Below are 18,441 nucleotides of genomic sequence, written 5' to 3'. Positions count from 1 at the left end.
AATTACGCTGACGCGACGGCCTGATGTTGTTCCTCGTTACTGCGGCAGCACACATCGCTGTGTGGGAAGCCACAGGAGCGAGGAACATCTCCTACCGGCGTCACTGCGGCTTCCGTAGGATATGCGGAAGGAAGGAGGTGGGCGGGATGTTTACATCCCGCTCATCTCCGCCCCTCCGCTCCTATTGGCCGCCTGCCGTGTGACGTCGCAGTGACGCCATACGACCCGCCCCCTTAATAAGGAGACAGGTCGCCGGCCAGAGCGACGGTCGCAGGACAGGTGAGTCCATGTGAAGCTGCAGTAGCGATAATGTTCGCTATGGCACTTATCACAAGGATATCGCCGCTGCGACGGGGGCGGGGATTATCGCGCTCGGCATCGCAGCATCGGCCTGCGATGTCGCAGCGTGCAAAGTGCCCCTAAGGCTATGTTCCCACGGGAGATTAAACCTGTGGATTTATCTGCAAAAAAACAGCGGATTTTCTGGATTTTCCAGATAAATCCGCAGGTTTCAGCATGCACAGACACTCCCCATGTTATCCTATGGGTAAATATGGAGTGCTGTGTCCATGCTGCGGTATGTGCGGCTGCGGAATAGGCTGCAGATGTCCTGCAGCCACACGTAATTGCATGTCCATTATTTCGACGGAATTACCTGCGGAAATCCCGGCCCTCCACTATGGAGATAGGGTCGGGACTTCTATAGGTAATCCGCAGGAATGTCCGCTGCTTTACCGTAGCTATTTCGCTGTACTACCGCAGCTAAAAATAGCTGCGGATTTTGGTGATCAGCTGCGGGAAACCTGCGGACGTACCTGCGGATGTATACAAACTCCCGTGGGCACATAGCCTTAGAGACTTTTGAACGGGAGAATATATAGGATGTTAATTAGTTATAGTACAAGATTTAAAGGGAATTTGTCAGCAGGTTTTGCTATTTACTCTGAGAGCAAAATAATGCACTGAAATGGAATCTGATTCCAGGTATGTGCAACTTATTAGGTTGAGTGTTATAGTTAAAATATAATGACCGTATTTTCTGGTCTGTAAGATGCACTTTTTTTCTCCCAAAACTGGGGAAAAAACGAGGGTGCATCTTACAAACTGCATATGGTTTACCAGGGCAGCAGTGAGGGTGCAGGGTCAGCAATACGGAGGGCTCGGAGGGGGTGTCACTGCAGTGGAGCAGCTCAGGAGGGTTAATGTGCAGCAGCAGAGGGTCGGGGAAACTGTGGACTCATGGGGTGTCACGGCAGCAGGCGCCATTGATCTGCCAGCGGACTGCGGGCTGCTTTGAATCGCCAGCAGTTGACGCGATGGACTTCAAGAAAATGGCCACGGAGGCCAATCTGAGCATGTGCCGCCTCCACTGCCATTTTTTTTAAGTTAATCATGTTAACCACCGGCGATTCAATGGAGCCCATAGTCCACTGGCAAATCAATGGCGTTCACTGACGTGACAACCCACTAGCCCACAGTATCCCCAATCCTGCGCTGCCGCACACGGAACATCTTGAGATGCGACACCCCCTCCTCCAAACCCACAAGCAGATCAAGGTACCCGCTTCCATGACACCCCATGAGCCCACAGTATCGCCGACCTCCGCACACTGACCCTCTTGAGCCACGACACCCTCTCCTCCAAGCCTGCAGCATCGCCGACACTCCTGAGCCACGACATCCCCTCTTCCAAGCCCGCAACATTGCCTACACTTCCTGTGGTGATCTTCCTGAGTCGCTCAACCACCGTCGCTCCCCCCTGGTGAGCTAATATAAGAGGCACTAGGATTATATGACAGACCCTCAATTTAACAGTAAAAATTATTTTTTTCCTATTTTCGTCCTTCAAATTTGAGGTGCATCTCATAATCCGGTGCGTCTTATAAAACGAAAAATACGATACTCTTTTTTCTGAGCAGGAGATTATCACTGCTGGACTAGGTCTCACATGCAAGCCAGTCCAGCTAATGTGATTAATCCTGCTCTCACCTCTAATTCGTAGCTTGTTGACAATGCACAGTATACACAGGAAGATTGTAATCAGTGCTGAGGTTGGCGTTATACATGTAGTGTGATATGGGCCAGTAGTCGTGGGTGTGGAGCTTCTCCTTGATGTCCCACTACATTACATGAAAAATGTAATCCTGACAGGATGTGTGCATTAGTGTCATGGGGCAGTACACCCGTGTAGGACGAATGTCGTTAATTGCTTCGGTTGGCCAGGATCTGATGTTAACCCGTATCAACATAGAGACCACCACTTCTCATTTGGCAACCAAATTTTTACTAAACAATTCATCCAAAACAACTAACGTATGTTCACTAGGCAGCGGGTAAATAACTTCTCACATGTAGCGCCAAGTATACAGTCTTCAAACACATTTGAGGTGCTCCTCTTCTCAGGACATCTCAGCCTAGTACCACAACACAATCCGAGAAAACCATCTTGTCTTTTCTGAGGAGCCTGATTCTTCTTGTAAAGGACGGGGTAAGAGGTTCTCCAATAGTCAAACTTCAATCTCACAGACACATTTTGTGAGACATAAGTGTGTCGCCCTGGACAAGCCAGGGGACACAGGTAACAACACACACACCCCCACCCCCAGCAGTTCACAGCAGACATCCCCAAAGTGACCTGCTTTCTGCCTCAGACTGACACCAGGTGGGTGGAGTGAGGAGATGGGGACGCCCACCCTGGAGTGAGCTGGCTTGAGGCAGGAAACAAGCCCAGTCTAGTCCTAGAAGAGGAAGAGTGAAGGTCTGCAGAGAGGCAAACGGAGCCAGGGGCCTAGGTTGGAGCCTAGGGCCTCGTAGAGAAAGTCCGGCAGACGCTAAGTGCCGTCTGCAGGGAGCCGGGGAGACAGCTGGTGGAACCGAAGGTAGCCGGGGCTGGGCAGTGGCCCACCGGTACGGAACCGGGGAGCCAGCTGGAAGCCGAAGTGCAGGAGAAGGGTGCACGGAAGTGGACGAAAGGACTTACACCATCAAACTGGGTCAGGGGAGAAACAACAACCGCAGCCGTCTGAGGGTACCCGTCCATCCAGCCGAGTGTTTTACTAAGAACTGTGTCAGTGTCTCAGGCTGAGTGAGTACCACAGTGCCGCATGGCACAGCGCTGCCCCCGCGTCCCTGCACCCACCAGGCCCTGCATCTAACCCCATCACCGGGCCCCGGGATCACCAACCCCTACCCACGGAGGGGCAAACTAACATCTAGCTCTAACCCCATCACCGGGCCCCGGGATCACCAACCCCTACCCACGGAGGGGCAAACTAACATCTAGCTGCTCCATACCATCACTCCCGTTATCCCCGTCCAGAGCAGCGGTGGTGTCCCAATCACCACAACCGTGGGTGGCGTCACGGACAATAAACAATATCCCAACACCCAACAACCCCCTTTCACTCACGGGCGAGGAGTGCCGCTCGAGAACCCCCGGGATCCGGCACACCGCTCGAGCCACCACTGAGCAGCAGCCGCCGGACCTGAGCAGAGGGGTGAGCGCAGTGCTGACACCCTCCTCCCCGCCCGTGACATAAGCTGTTATATATAAAATATTTATACCTTTTTGGGAGATAGGTGTTTGGGGTCTGACAGCTATATATCCTTTTGGTACGGACCCTTCTAACTGAGTCACTCTGATTCGAAGAGTCAATCTCTGAACCTGATTCTTTACTCTGTGTATCGGTCAGCTCTTTTTATCACAGTCCCTTGGTTTCGGTCTCCCTTCTCCCACTAGTCATGGGTAAACCACTGCATGGGATCTTGATGACCTTTAACCTCATAACGACGGCCGTACGACTTAAAGAGGCGGCAAAACAGGGTACTTATTCTGTTCCGCCGCTTTAAAGCGGCGGCCCGAAAAAACCCTGTAGCGCCCCCCCCGCGACCGAAAATCTCGGGGTTTCAGCTACCGGGGTAGCTGAGACCCCCCAGATTATGAATCGGGGTGTTTTTTTTGGACCCCGATAATAACTATAACTATAATAATCGTATACCGACGAACACATGAAAAAAAAATAAATGGCCGGTAAAACTGATTTATTTTTCATCTGACATGATCAAACATGTCAGATGAGAAAGAAATATAAATTCCTAGTGCCCCCAAAGCCCCCGGTACCGGAGAGTCCCCCCACCACCCCTACCCCCCCTCCGGAGCAGTCAAAATGGCGCCAAAGCGCACAGAAAACTGCAGCCGCCGGCTCTGCATTCATTTCCCTCCGATCTGAAATGATCAAACATTTCAGATCGGAGGGAAATGTCCTCCCCCTGACCCCTCTTCCGGTCCACCGGAGCCCTCTGGTCCACCGGAGCCCCTCCGGTTCTCTAGAGCACTCCCCCTCCCCCCCTCCGGAGCATGCAAGATTGCGGCGCGCAGCGCACAGCGCGCAGCCGCATTCATCCTGCTCTTTCTGCCGCATGTGACACATCACATGCGGCAGAAAAGTCGTCCCCAGGTCCCCCGGTCAGCCCCCGGTCAGCCCCGGTCAGCCCCATTACCTGGCTGCTGCTCCGTCCCCGCGATCACTCCACCTCCTAGAAAGCTGGCAGCGCATGCGCAGACAGCGGCTGTCAGCTGGATCCTTGCAAGCAGGGACGCTGACCACGCTGCTGCGCTGTGGACCGGGGGAGAGTGAGTGCAGTAATCTGCAGCCACACTCCTCACATGGAGAGCCTGCTGTTCTAGAATATGGGGGGTACGTTCTGTGAGCGTGCCCCTCATATTCTGGAATGAGGTTACTGCAGGTCACTCAACCTAGGTTGGACCGGGGCAGTGTGAGTGCAGTGTTCTCAGATTACTGCACCCACACTGCTCATGGAGAGCTTGCTCTTCCAGAAAATGGGGGATACGTTCCCTGAACGTGCCCCCCATATTCTAGAAGGTCCAGAGTCGCCAAGGGACCTCCAAAATGGATTACAGCGACCGAAATTTATTTATTTTCAATAAATTGGTGAAAAAGTTTCGGGGAGTTTTTTTTCAAATAAATTTTTTTTTTTGTGTTTATTTTTTTCTATTACTGACTGGGTTAGTGATGTCGGGTATCTGTTTAGATGCCGTGACATCACTAACCCCAGGGCTTAATGCCAGGTGACATTACAGCTGGTATCAACCCCGTATATTACCCCGTTTGCAACCGCACCAGGGCGCGGGATGAGCTGGAGCGAAGCGCCAGGATTGGCGCATCTAATGGATGCGCCACTTCTGGGGCGGCTGCGGCCTGCTATTTTTAGGCTGGGAAGAGTCCAATAACCATGGCTCTTCCCACCCTGAGAATACCAGACCCCAGCTGTCCGCTTCACCTTGGCTGGTGATCTAATTTGGGGGGTACCCCACGTTTGTTTTTTTTTTGTTTTTTTTAAAAAAAAACGCCTGGGGAGCCCTCCAAATTGATCACCAGCCAAGGTGAAGCTGTCAGCTGTGGTTTGCAGGCTACAGCTGTCTGCTTTACCCTAGCTGGCTATCAAAAATAGGGGGGACCCCATGTCGTTTATTTTAATTATTAATTTTTTGGGGGGCTAAATACAAGGCTAGGCACCCTTTAGTGCCACATGAAAGGCACTAAAGGGCGCCAGCTTAGAATATGCAGGGGAGTGGGACGTTATATATGATTGACATCTATCCATTCATCCATTGTAGCATTTTAGGCTGTGTGCCCACAATCAGGGTTTGCAGCGTTTTGGGCGCAGAGTGTTTTCCCTGCATCCATAGCGCTGCGTTGTGCAGTAGAAGCACAGTGGAAGGATTTTTAGAAATCCTATGCCCAATGTGCTTCTTTTCTCCGCAGCATAAACCGACCTGTGGTGCAGCTTCCCGAGCCTCAGCATGTCAATTTATGCTGCGGAGACAAGAGTGTTCTCTGCAAGTAGCATAGAGCTCCACAGCAGCCTGAACCCAAATCGTGGGCATGGGCAGCTGCGTTCTCCCGTGGACAACACTCCCATCTCTGCAGGAAGGCTGACACTGTGTACTAGACGCCGTGTCGCTGGATCATGGCCACATAGCCTAAAAGTGAGAAATTTGTTGCTACAGCAACATTTTTGTGAAGTACCTGTGGATTCAAAATGCTTACTATACTCCTGAATAAAATCCAGTTTCCAAAATGGGGTCACTTGTGGGGGTTTCTGCTGTATAGGTACCCAAGGGGCCCTGCTAATGTGACATGGTGCCCGCAATTTATTTCAACTTTTCCAGAATTCAAATGGTGCTCCTTCCATTCCAAGCCCTCCCATTTATCCAAACAGAGGTTTTTGGCCACATATGGGGTATCCCTGTGCTCATAAGACATTGAATAACAACCTGTGGGGTCCACAGTTTGTTGTTGCCTCTTGAAAAAGTAAGAAATATGATGCTAAAGCAACATTTTTGTGAAAAAAATGAAAATTTTCAATATGGCAACCTAAGCTTATCAAATTCTGTGAAGTACTCTTGGATTCAAACTGCACAATATACACCTAGATAAAAGCCTTGAGGTGTCTTGTTTCCAGAATGGGGTCACTTTTGGGTGACCTCCACTGTTTAGGCACCTTAGGGGCTTTCCAAATGCAACATAGCGTCCGCTAATGATTCCAGCCAATTGTGCAGTCAAATGGCGCTCCTTCCCTTCCGAGCCCTGCTGTGCACCCAAACAGTTGCTTTTCATCACACATAAGGTATCAGCATACTCAGGAGAAATTGCACAATAAATTTTATGCTGAATATTTTCCTTTTACACTTGTAAAAAAAAAAGCTACCTGGTTGAAGTAACAATTTTGTGGTAAAAATGTATTTTTTTATTTTCACAGCTCAACATTATAAACTTTTGTGAAGCACCTGAGGGTTCAGGGTACTCACCAAACATCTAGATAAATTCCTTCAGGGGTCTATTTTCCAAAATGGGGCCACATGTTGAGGAGCTTCACTGTATAGACACCTCAGGGGCTCTCCAAATGCAACATGGTGTCCGCTATTGATTCCAGCCAATTTTGCAGTCAAATGGCGCTCCTTCCCTTCCGAGCCCTGTCATGCGCCCAAACAGTTGATTTCCACCACATATAAGGTATCGCCAAACTCAGGAGAAATTGCACAATAAATTTCATGGTGATTTTTTTCCTGTTACCCTTGTGAAAAAAAAAAGCTACCTGGTTGAAATAACAATTTTGTGGTAAAATTTTATTTTTTTATTTTCATGGCTCAACGTTATAAAATTCTGTGAAGCACCTGGGGGTTCAGGGTACTCACCAAACATCTAAATAAATTCCTTGAGGGGCCTAGTTTCCAAAATGGGGTCACTTGTGCAGGGTTTCTGCTGTTTAGGTACCTTAGGGGACCTCCAAATGCGACATGGTGCCCGCAATCTTTTTCAGCCAAATTTCCTTTCCAAAATTCAAATATTGCTCCTTTCGTTCCAAGCCCTCCCATTTGTCCAAACAAAGGTTTCAGACCACATGTGAGGTATCACCGCGCTCATACAAAAGTGGGTAACAAACATTGAGGTCAAATTTTTGGAATTACCTCTTGAAAAAGTGAGAAAATTGATGCTAAAGCAACATTTTTGAGAAAATTATTAAAATTTTCAATATGACAACGTAACGTTAACAAAATCTGTGAAGTACCTGTGGATCTAAAATGCTCACTATACCCCTAGATAGAAGCCTTGAGGGGTCTAGTTTCCAAAATGGCGTCACTTGTGAGGGGTTTCTTCTGTTTAGGTACCTTAGCGGACCTGTAAATGCAACATGGTGCCCGCAATCTATTTCAGCCAAATTTGCTTTCCAAAATTCAAATATTGCTCCTTCTGTTCTGAGCCCTCCTATTTGTCCAAACAGAGGTTTCTGACCACATGTGGGGTATCGGCGCGCTCATAAAAAAGTGGGGAACAAGTTTTGGGGTCCATTTTGTTGTGTTATTTCTTCTAAAAGTGAATAAATTTGGGTTAGAGCAACATTTTTAGGTAAAATTTAATTTTTGCTTTTTTTCATTCCACATTGCTTTTGTTCATGTGAAGCACCTGAAGGGTTAATAAACTTCTTGAATGTGGTTTTGAGTACTTTGAGGGGTGCAGTTTTTAGAATGGTTTCACTTTTGGGTATTTTCTGTCATCTAGGCCTATTGAAGTCACTTCAAATGTGATGTGGTCCCTAAAAAACTGGTTTTGTAAATTTTGATGTAAAAATGAGAAATTGCTGATAAACTTTGAACCCCTCTAACTTCCTAACAAAAAAAAAATTTGTTTCCAAAATTGTGCTGATGTAAAGTAGACATGTGGGAAATGTTATTTATTAACTATTTTGTGTCACAGAAATCTCTGGTTTAACGGTATAAAAATTCAAAAGTTGAAAATTGCTAAATTTTCAAAATTTTTGCCAAAATTCAATTTTTTCCATAAATAAACGCAAAAATTATTGTCCTAAATTTGCTACTATCATGAAGTCCAATATGTGACGAACAAACAATCTCAAAATCACCAGGATCCGTTGAAGCGTTCCAGAGTTATATCCTCATGAAGTGACACTGGTCAGAAGTGCAAAATTTGGTCTGGTCATTAAGGTGAAAATTAGCTCTGTCACTAAGGGGTTAAGATCTTACGTCTACCTTTGTTACAGACGCGGCCATAACTGATTTCTAAAAAGAAGACAACTGTCTCTTTCCCTAAAAGCTATCCTCTCTTACTGTGGGCTAGTCGCAACTTTAACTGTCTCTGACCTTTCTCACTGTTTAAAAAACCAAAAAGAGAAGAGTCACTGACACTACCTTAATGCAAAGAGTTATACAAGTTTATTAATCAGTTGTATAAAAACACATAGATTAAAAGAGGTTCAAAGATAAGTGCTGGAGAGGATACAAAAAACAAGGGGCTGCAAACCACTGCTGAAAGTGTACAGAAAGTGCATCAAATAGTGGCTGGGGAACCTGTGTCACCACGTAATAATTCAAAGATCGTCTCAAAGCCTGCAAAAAAATTTACCATATGGACCAAAATAAGGTGCTGCCTAGTGCATGCATACAGGGCACAAGGATGGTATAATAAGTGCCCCGCACACAAACACCATGTCTGGCAGGAAATAAAACCGGGGAGAAAATAAACCCCTAGCACATGGCAAAATACATATAAATTTTGCAGGTCAAGACAGTAACAATGAGCAGGGACACGTACCCATAATAACCGAGTCAGCAGATGGAAATACAGCTCCACAGACCCCAACGCGTTTCGCGAGGGCTTCTTCACTGTTTGTTGCTGTGCAGAACTCTTCAACCCCTAACAAGACAGTGCACAACATTATACAAAAACATTACTACATAACACAACTCGCATTATTAACAATGACGCAAGACATAATACACAGTACATTACGCGATTGGTGTCTTCAGCGGTAGTAATGTGACAGCAATCAGTCTACCTCCTTATATGCTGACCACAGCTGTATCTGCAACAGAGAAAACAGGGATTCTACTGCTGATGTTCCTGTGCTGGATGTGAAAAATGGGGGGAACCCACATCAATTTTTTCCAAAAAAAATAATTAAAAAAACAGTTGGCCAAGCTACCTATCCCTCTAATGGTTATTATGTTCTTTCTATCTATTCTGTTCTATCTATCTATCTATCCATTATCCATCTATCTATCTATCCTGTTCGTTCTTTCTTTCTTTCTTCCTCTTTCTCTTTCTTTCTTTGTCTCTTTCGTTCTTTCTTTCTTTCTTACTTTCTTTCTTTCTCTCTTTCTTTCCTTCTTTCTTTCTTGTTCTTTATTTCTCTTTGTTTCTTTCTATGTAGTCTAGCTACCTATCAATTCACAGGTCTGCAAAAAATGTTTTTTCGAGAGCTGTTTTGGTTATTCCACGTAATCGTTGTTTTTGAGTGCGCTGAATCTGAAAATGACCTCAGTTTTTTCATAGGACATCACATTTTCTGACAATTTAAGTAACTATGTTAAATAAGACAATACCTCAAAATAAATGAAAATAGACTCATAAAATTAATTTTTTTATTACAAATGTTTCATGAAAATCATTTTTTTTAACTGCAATGAGCTCACTAACACACACTAAAATCGATTATTCTTCCCTGTGAGGCTTCTCTTGGTACATTTACGCTTGTGAGTAGCATCTGTAATGTCTCTCTGAAGAGTCCAACAGTAGTCTGCCATCATTGTAATGCTCCATCTCCCTGGTATCTTCTTGTAGTCTCCCATCATTGTAATGCTCCATCTTCCCTGGTATCTTCTTGTAGTCTCCCATCATTGTAATGCTCCATCTTCCCTGGTATCTTCTTGTAGTCTGCCATCATTGTAACGCTCCATCTTCCCTGGTATCTTCTTGTAGTCTGCCATCATTGTAATGCTCCATCTTCCCTGGTATCTTCTTGTAGTCTGCCATCATTGTAACGCTCCATCTTCCCTGGTATCTTCTTGTAGTCTGCCATCATTGTAATGCTCCATCTTCCCTGGTATCTTCTTGTATTCTGCCATCATTGTAACGCTCCATCTTCCCTGGTATCTTCTTGTAGTCTGCCATCATTGTAATGCTCCATCTTCCCCGGTATCTTCTTGTAGTCTGCCATCATTGTTATGCTCCATCTTCCCTGGTATCTTCTTGTAGTCTGCCATCATTGTAATGCTCCATCTTCCCTGGTATCTTCTTGTAGTCTGACATCATTGTAATGCTCCATCTTCCCTGGTATCTTCTTGTAGTCTGACATCATTGTAATGCTCCATCTTCCCTGGTATCTTCTTGTAGTCTGCCATCATTGTAATGCTCCATCTTCCCTGGTATCTTCTTGTATTCTGCCATCATTGTAACGCTCCATCTTCCCCGGTATCTTCTTTTTATCTGCCATCATTGTAACGCTCCATCTTCCCTGGTATCTTCTTGTAGTCTGCCATCATTGTAATGCTCCATCTTCTCTGGTATCTTCTTGTAGTCTGCCATCATTGTAACGCTCCATCTTCCCTGGTATCTTCTTGTAGTCTGCCATCATTGTAATGCTCCATCTTCCCTGGTGTCTTCTTGTAGTCTGCCATCATTGTAAAGCTGCATCTTCCCCGGTATCTTCTTGCAGTCTGCCATCATTGTAATGCTCCATCTTCCCCGGTATCTTCTTGCAGTCTGCCATCATTGTAACGCTCCATCTTCCCTGGTATCTTCTTGTAGTCTGCCATCATTGTAACGCTCCATCTTCCCTGGTATCTTCTTGTAGTCTGCCATCATTGTAATGCTCCATCTTCCCCGGTATCTTCTTGCAGTCTGCCATCATTGTAATGCTCCATCTTCCCCGGTATCTTCTTGTAGTCTGCCATCATTGTAATGCTTCATCTTCCCTGGTATCTTCTTGTAGTCTGCCATCATTGTAATGCTCCATCTCCCTGGTATCTTCTTGTAGTCTCCCATCATTGTAATGCTCCATCTTCCCTGGTATCTTCTTGTAGTCTGCCATCATTGTAATGCTCCATCTTCCCTGGTATCTTCTTGTAGTCTGCCATCATTGTAACGCTCCATCTTCCCTGGTATCTTCTTGTATTCTGCCATCATTGTAATGCTCCATCTTCCCTGGTATCTTCTTGTATTCTGCCATCATTGTAACGCTCCATCTTCCCTGGTATCTTCTTGTAGTCTGCCATCATTGTAATGCTCCATCTTCCCTGGTATCTTCTTGTAGTCTGCCATCATTGTAATGCTCCATCTTCCCTGGTATCTTCTTGTAGTCTGCCATCATTGTAATGCTCCATCTTCCCTGGTATCTTCTTGTAGTCTGCCATCATTGTAACGCTCCATCTTCCCCGGTATCTTCTTTTTATCTGCCATCATTGTAACGCTCCATCTTCCCTGGTATCTTCTTGTAGTCTGCCATCATTGTAATGCTCCATCTTCTCTGGTATCTTCTTGTAGTCTGCCATCATTGTAATGCTCCATCTTCCCTGGTATCTTCTTGTAGTCTGCCATCATTGTAATGCTCCATCTTCCCTGGTATCTTCTTGTAGTCTGCCATCATTGTAATGCTCCATCTTCCCTGGTATCTTCTTGTAGTCTGCCATCATTGTAATGCTCCATCTTCCCTGGTATCTTCTTGTAGTCTGCCATCATTGTAACGCTCCATCTTCCCCGGTATCTTCTTTTTATCTGCCATCATTGTAACGCTCCATCTTCCCTGGTATCTTCTTGTAGTCTGCCATCATTGTAATGCTCCATCTTCTCTGGTATCTTCTTGTAGTCTGCCATCATTGTAATGCTCCATCTTCCCTGGTATCTTCTAGTAGTCTGCCATCATTGTAACGCTCCATCTTCCCTGGTATCTTCTTGTAGTCTGCCATCATTGTAATGCTCCATCTTCCCTGGTGTCTTCTTGTAGTCTGCCATCATTGTAAAGCTCCATCTTCCCCGGTATCTTCTTGCAGTCTGCCATCATTGTAATGCTCCATCTTCCCCGGTATCTTCTTGCAGTCTGCCATCATTGTAACGCTCCATCTTCCCTGGTATCTTCTTGTAGTCTGCCATCATTGTAACGCTCCATCTTCCCTGGTATCTTCTTGTAGTCTGCCATCATTGTAATGCTCCATCTTCTCTGGTATCTTCTTGTAGTCTGCCATCATTGTAATGCTCCATCTTCCCTGGTATCTTCTTGTAGTCTGCCATCATTGTAATGCTCCATCTTCCCTGGTATCTTCTTGTAGTCTGCCATCATTGTAATGCTCCATCTTCCCTGGTATCTTCTTGTAGTCTGCCATCATTGTAATGCTCCATCTTCCCTGGTATCTTCTTGTAGTCTGCCATCATTGTAACGCTCCATCTTCCCCGGTATCTTCTTTTTATCTGCCATCATTGTAACGCTCCATCTTCCCTGGTATCTTCTTGTAGTCTGCCATCATTGTAATGCTCCATCTTCTCTGGTATCTTCTTGTAGTCTGCCATCATTGTAATGCTCCATCTTCCCTGGTATCTTCTTGTAGTCTGCCATCATTGTAACGCTCCATCTTCCCTGGTATCTTCTTGTAGTCTGCCATCATTGTAATGCTCCATCTTCCCTGGTGTCTTCTTGTAGTCTGCCATCATTGTAAAGCTCCATCTTCCCCGGTATCTTCTTGCAGTCTGCCATCATTGTAATGCTCCATCTTCCCCGGTATCTTCTTGCAGTCTGCCATCATTGTAACGCTCCATCTTCCCTGGTATCTTCTTGTAGTCTGCCATCATTGTAACGCTCCATCTTCCCTGGTATCTTCTTGTAGTCTGCCATCATTGTAATGCTCCATCTTCCCCGGTATCTTCTTGCAGTCTGCCATCATTGTAATGCTCCATCTTCCCCGGTATCTTCTTGCAGTCTGCCATCATTGTAATGCTCCATCTTCCCTGGTATCTTCTTGTAGTCTGCCATCATTGTAATGCTCCATCTTCCCTGGTATCTTCTTGTAATCTGCCATCATTGTAATGCTCCATCTTCCCTGGTATCTTCTTGTAGTCTGCCATCATTGTAATGCTCCATCTTCACTGGTATCTTCTTGTAGTCTGCTGTCATTGTAATGCTCCATCTTCCCTGGTATCTTCTTGTAGTCTGCCATCATTGTAATGCTCCATCTTCCCTGGTATCTTCTTGTAGTCTGCCATCATTGTAATGCTCCATCTTCCCTGGTATCTTCTTGTAGTCTGCCGTCATTGTAATGCTCCATCTTCCCTGGTATCTTCTTGTAGTCTGCCATCATTGTAACGCTCCATCTTCCCTGGTATCTTCTTGTAGTCTGCCATCATTGTAATGCTCCATCTTCCCTGGTATCTTCTTGTATTCTGCCATCATTGTAATGCTTCATCTTCCCTGGTATCTTCTTGTAGTCTGCCATCATTGTAATGCCCCATCTTCCCTGGTCTCTTCTTGTAGTCTGCCATCATTGTAATGCTTCATCTTCCCTGGTATCTTCTTGTAATCTGCCATCATTGTAATGCTCCTTCTTCCCTGGTCTCTTCTTGTAATCTGCCATCATTGTAACCCTCCATCTTCCCTGGTATCTTCTTGTAGTCTGCCATCATTGTAATGCTCCATCTTCCCTGGTATCTTCTTGTATTCTGCCATCATTGTAATGCTCCATCTTCCCTGGTATCTTCTTGTAGTCTGCCATCATTGTAATGCCCCATCTTCCCTGGTCTCTTCTTGTAGTCTGCCATCATTGTAATGCTTCATCTTCCCTGGTATCTTCTTGTAATCTGCCATCATTGTAATGCTCCATCTTCCCTGGTCTCTTCTTGTAATCTGCCATCATTGTAACCCTCCATCTTCCCTGGTATCTTCTTGTAGTCTGCCATCATTGTAATGCTCCATCTTCCCTGGTATCTTCTTGTATTCTGCCATCATTGTAATGCCCCATCTTCCCCGGTATCTTCTTGTAGTCTGCCATCATTGTAATGCTCCATCTTCCCTGGTATCTTCTTGTATTCTGCCATCATTGTAATGCCCCATCTTCCCCGGTATCTTCTTGTCGTCTGCCATCATTGTAATGCTCCATCTTCCCCGGTATCTTCTTGTAGTCTGCCATCATTGTAATGCTCCATCTTCCCTGGTCTCTTCTTGTAATCTGCCATCATTGTAACCCTCCATCTTCCCTGGTATCTTCTTGTAGTCTGCCATCATTGTAATGCTCCATCTTCCCTGGTATCTTCTTGTATTCTGCCATCATTGTAATGCCCCATCTTCCCTGGTATCTTCTTGTAGTCTGCCATCATTGTAATGCCCCATCTTCCCCCTTATCTTCTTGTAGTCTGCCATCATTGTAATGCCCCATCTTCCCCGGTATCTTCTTGTAGTCTGCCATCATTGTAATGCCCCATCTTCCCCGGTATCTTCTTGCAGTCTGCCATCATTGTAATGCTTCATCTTCCCTGGTATCTTCTTGTAGTGTGCCATCATTGTAATGCTCCATCTTTCCTGGTATCTTCTTGTATTCTGCCATCATTGTAATGCCCCATCTTCCCCGGTATCTTCTTGTAATCTGCCATCATTGTAATGCTCCATCTTCCCTGGTATCTTCTTGTAGTCTGCCATCATTGTAATGCTCCATCTTCCCCGGTATCTTCTTGTAGTCTGCCATCATTGTAATGCTCCATCTTCCCTGGTATCTTCTTGTAGTCTGCCATCATTGTAATGCTCCATCTTCCCTGGTATCTTCTTGTATTCTGCCATCATTGTAATGCCCCATCTTCCCCGGTATCTTCTTGTAGTCTGCCATCATTGTAATGCCCCATCTTCCCCGGTATCTTCTTGCAGTCTGCCATCATTGTAATGCTCCATCTTCCCCGGTATCTTCTTGTAGTCTGCCATCATTGTAATGCTCCATCTTCCCCGGTATCTTCTTGTAGTCTGCCATCATTGTAATGCTCCATCTTCCCCGGTATCTTCTTGTAGTCTGCCATCATTGTAATGCTCCATCTTCCCTGGTATCTTCTTGTAGTCTGCCATCATTGTAATACTCCATCTTCCCTGGTATCTTCTTGTAGTCTGCCATCATTGTAATGCTCCATCTTCCCCGGTATCTTCTTGTAGTCTGCCATCATTGTAATACTCCATCTTCCCCGGTATCTTCTTGTAGTGTGCCATCATTGTAATGCTCCATCTTCCCCGGTATCTTCTTGTAGTCTGCCATCATTGTAATGCTTCATCTTCCCTGGTATCTTCTTGTAGTCTGCCATCATTGTAATACTCCATCTTCCCTGGTATCTTCTTGTAGTCTGCCATCATTGTAATGCTCCATCTTCCCCGGTATCTTCTTGTAGTCTGCCATCATTGTAATGCTTCATCTTCCCCGGTATCTTCTTGTAGTCTGCCATCATTGTAATACTCCATCTTCCCTGGTATCTTCTTGTAGTCTGCCATCATTGTAATGCTCCATCTTCCCCGGTATCTTCTTGTAGTCTGCCATCATTGTAATGCTTCATCTTCCCTGGTATCTTCTTGCAGTCTGCCATCATTGTAATGCTCCATCTTCCCTGGTATCTTCTTGTAGTCTGCCATCATTGTAATGCTCCATCTTCCCTGGTATCTTCTTGTAGTCTGCCATCATTGTAACGTTCCATCTTCCCCGGTATCTTCTTGTAGTCTGCCATCATTGTAACGCTCCATCTTCCCCGGTATCTTCTTGTAGTCTGCCATCACTGCAATGCTCCATCTTCCCTGGTATCTTCTTGTAGTCTGCCATCATTGTAATGCTCCATCTTCCCTGGTATCTTCTTGTAGTCTGCCATCATTGTAATGCTCCATCTTCCCTGGTATCTTCTTGTAGTCTGCCATCATTGTAATGCTCCATCTTCCCTGGTATCGTCTCGTATTCTGCCATCATTGTAATGCTCCATCTTCCCTGGTATCTTCTTGTAGTCTGCCATCATTGTAATACTCCAACTTCCCTGGTATCTTCTTGTAGTCTGCCATAATTGTAATGCTCCATCTTCCCCGGTATCTTCTTGTAGTCTGCCATCATTGTAATACTCCATCTTCCCCGGTATCTTCTTGTAGTCTGCAATCATTGTAATGCTCCATCTTCCCCGGTATCTTCTTGTAGTCTGCCATCATTGTAATGCTTCATCTTCCCTGGTATCTTCTTGTAGTCTGCCATCATTGTAATACTCCATCTTCCCTGGTATCTTCTTGTAGTCTGCCATCATTATAATGCTCCATCTTCCCCGGTATCTTCTTGTAGTCTGCCATCATTGTAATGCTTCATCTTCCCCGGTATCTTCTTGTAGTCTGCCATCATTGTAATACTCCATCTTCCCTGGTATCTTCTTGTAGTCTGCCATCATTGTAATGCTCCATCTTCCCCGGTATCTTCTTGTAGTCTGCCATCATTGTAATGCTCCATCTTCCCCGGTATCTTCTTGTAGTCTGCCATCATTGTAATGCTCCATCTTCCCTGGTATCGTCTTGTAGTCTGCCATCATTATAATGCTCCATCTTCCCCGGTATCTTCTTGTAGTCTGCCATCATTGTAATGCTTCATCTTCCCCGGTATCTTCTTGTAGTCTGCCATCATTGTAATACTCCATCTTCCCTGGTATCTTCTTGTAGTCTGTCATCATTGTAATGCTCCATCTTCCCCGGTATCTTCTTGTAGTCTGCCATCATTGTAATGCTCCATCTTCCCCGGTATCTTCTTGTAGTCTGCCATCATTGTAATGCTCCATCTTCCCTGGTATCGTCTTGTAGTCTGCCATCATTGTAATACTCCATCTTCCCTGGTATCTTCTTGTAGTCTGCCATCATTGTAATGCTCCATCTTCCCTGGTATCTTCTTGTATTCTGCCATCATTGTAATGCTCCATCTTCCCTTGTATCTTCTTGTAGTCTGCCACCATTGTAATGCTCCATCTTCCCCGGTGTCTTCTTGTAGTGTGCCATCATTGTAATGTTCCATCTTCCCTTGTATCTTCTTGTAGTCTGCCACCATTGTAATGCTCCATCTTCCCCGGTGTCTTCTTGTAGTCTGCCATCATTGTAATGCTCCATCTTCACTGGTATCTTCTTGTAGTCTGCCATCATTGTAATGCTCCATCTTCCCTGGTATCTTCTTGTAGTCTGCCACCATTGTAATGCTCCATCTTCCCCGGTGTCTTCTTGTAGTCTGCCATCATTGTAATGCTCCATCTTCACTGGTATCTTCTTGTAGTCTGCCATCATTGTAATGCTCCATCTTCCCTTGTATCTTCTTGTAGTCTGCCACCATTGTAATGCTCCATCTTCCCCGGTGTCTTCTTGTAGTCTGCCATCATTGTAATGCTCCATCTTCACTGGTATCTTCTTGTAGTCTGCCATCATTGTAATGCTCCATCTTCCCTTGTATCTTCTTGTAGTCTGCCACCATTGTAATGCTCCATCTTCCCCGGTGTCTTCTTGTAGTCTGCCATCATTGTAATGCTCCATCTTCACTGGTATCTTCTTGTAGTCTGCCATCATTGTAATGCTCCATCTTCACTGGTATCTTCTCGTAGTCTGCCATCATTGTAACGCTCCATCTTCCCTGGTATCTTCTTGCAGTCTGCCATCATTGTAATGCTACATCTTTCCTGGTATCTTCTTGTAGTCTGCCATCATTGTAATGCCCCATCTTCCCCGGTATCTTCTTGTAGTCTGCCATCATTGTAATGCTCCATCTTCCCCGGTATCTTCTTGTAGTCTGCCATCATTGTAATGCTCCATCTTCCCCGGTATCTTCTTGTAGTCTGCCATCATTGTAATGCTCCATCTTCCCCGGTATCTTCTTGTAGTCTGCCATCATTGTAATGCTCCATCTTCCCCGGTATCTTCTTGTAGTCTGCCATCATTGTAATGCTCCATCTTCCCTGGTATCTTCTTTCAGTCTGCCATCATTGTAACGCTCCATCTTCCCTGGTATCTTCTTGTAGTCTGCCATCATTGTAACGCTCCATCTTCCCTGGTATCTTCTTGTAGTCTGCCATCATTGTAATGCTCCATCTTCCCCGGTATCTTCTTGCA

At 45.4% G+C, this 18,441-nt stretch overlaps 1 protein-coding gene across 3 annotated transcripts in view; it reads left to right on the top strand.

The window, feature by feature from the left end:
• LOC142257877 (contactin-associated protein-like 5) overlaps positions 1-18,441 on the top strand; it is a 512,033-nt gene that overhangs the window by 426,551 nt on the left and 67,041 nt on the right. The gene's annotated exons all lie outside the window — the stretch shown is intronic.

The sequence above is a fragment of the Anomaloglossus baeobatrachus genome, chromosome 12 (genome assembly GCF_048569485.1).
Source record: "Anomaloglossus baeobatrachus isolate aAnoBae1 chromosome 12, aAnoBae1.hap1, whole genome shotgun sequence".
NCBI classification, from domain to species: domain Eukaryota; kingdom Metazoa; phylum Chordata; class Amphibia; order Anura; family Aromobatidae; genus Anomaloglossus; species Anomaloglossus baeobatrachus.
Note: the sequence above shows the minus strand (reverse complement) of the source record. Positions and strands in the feature narration are given on the sequence as shown.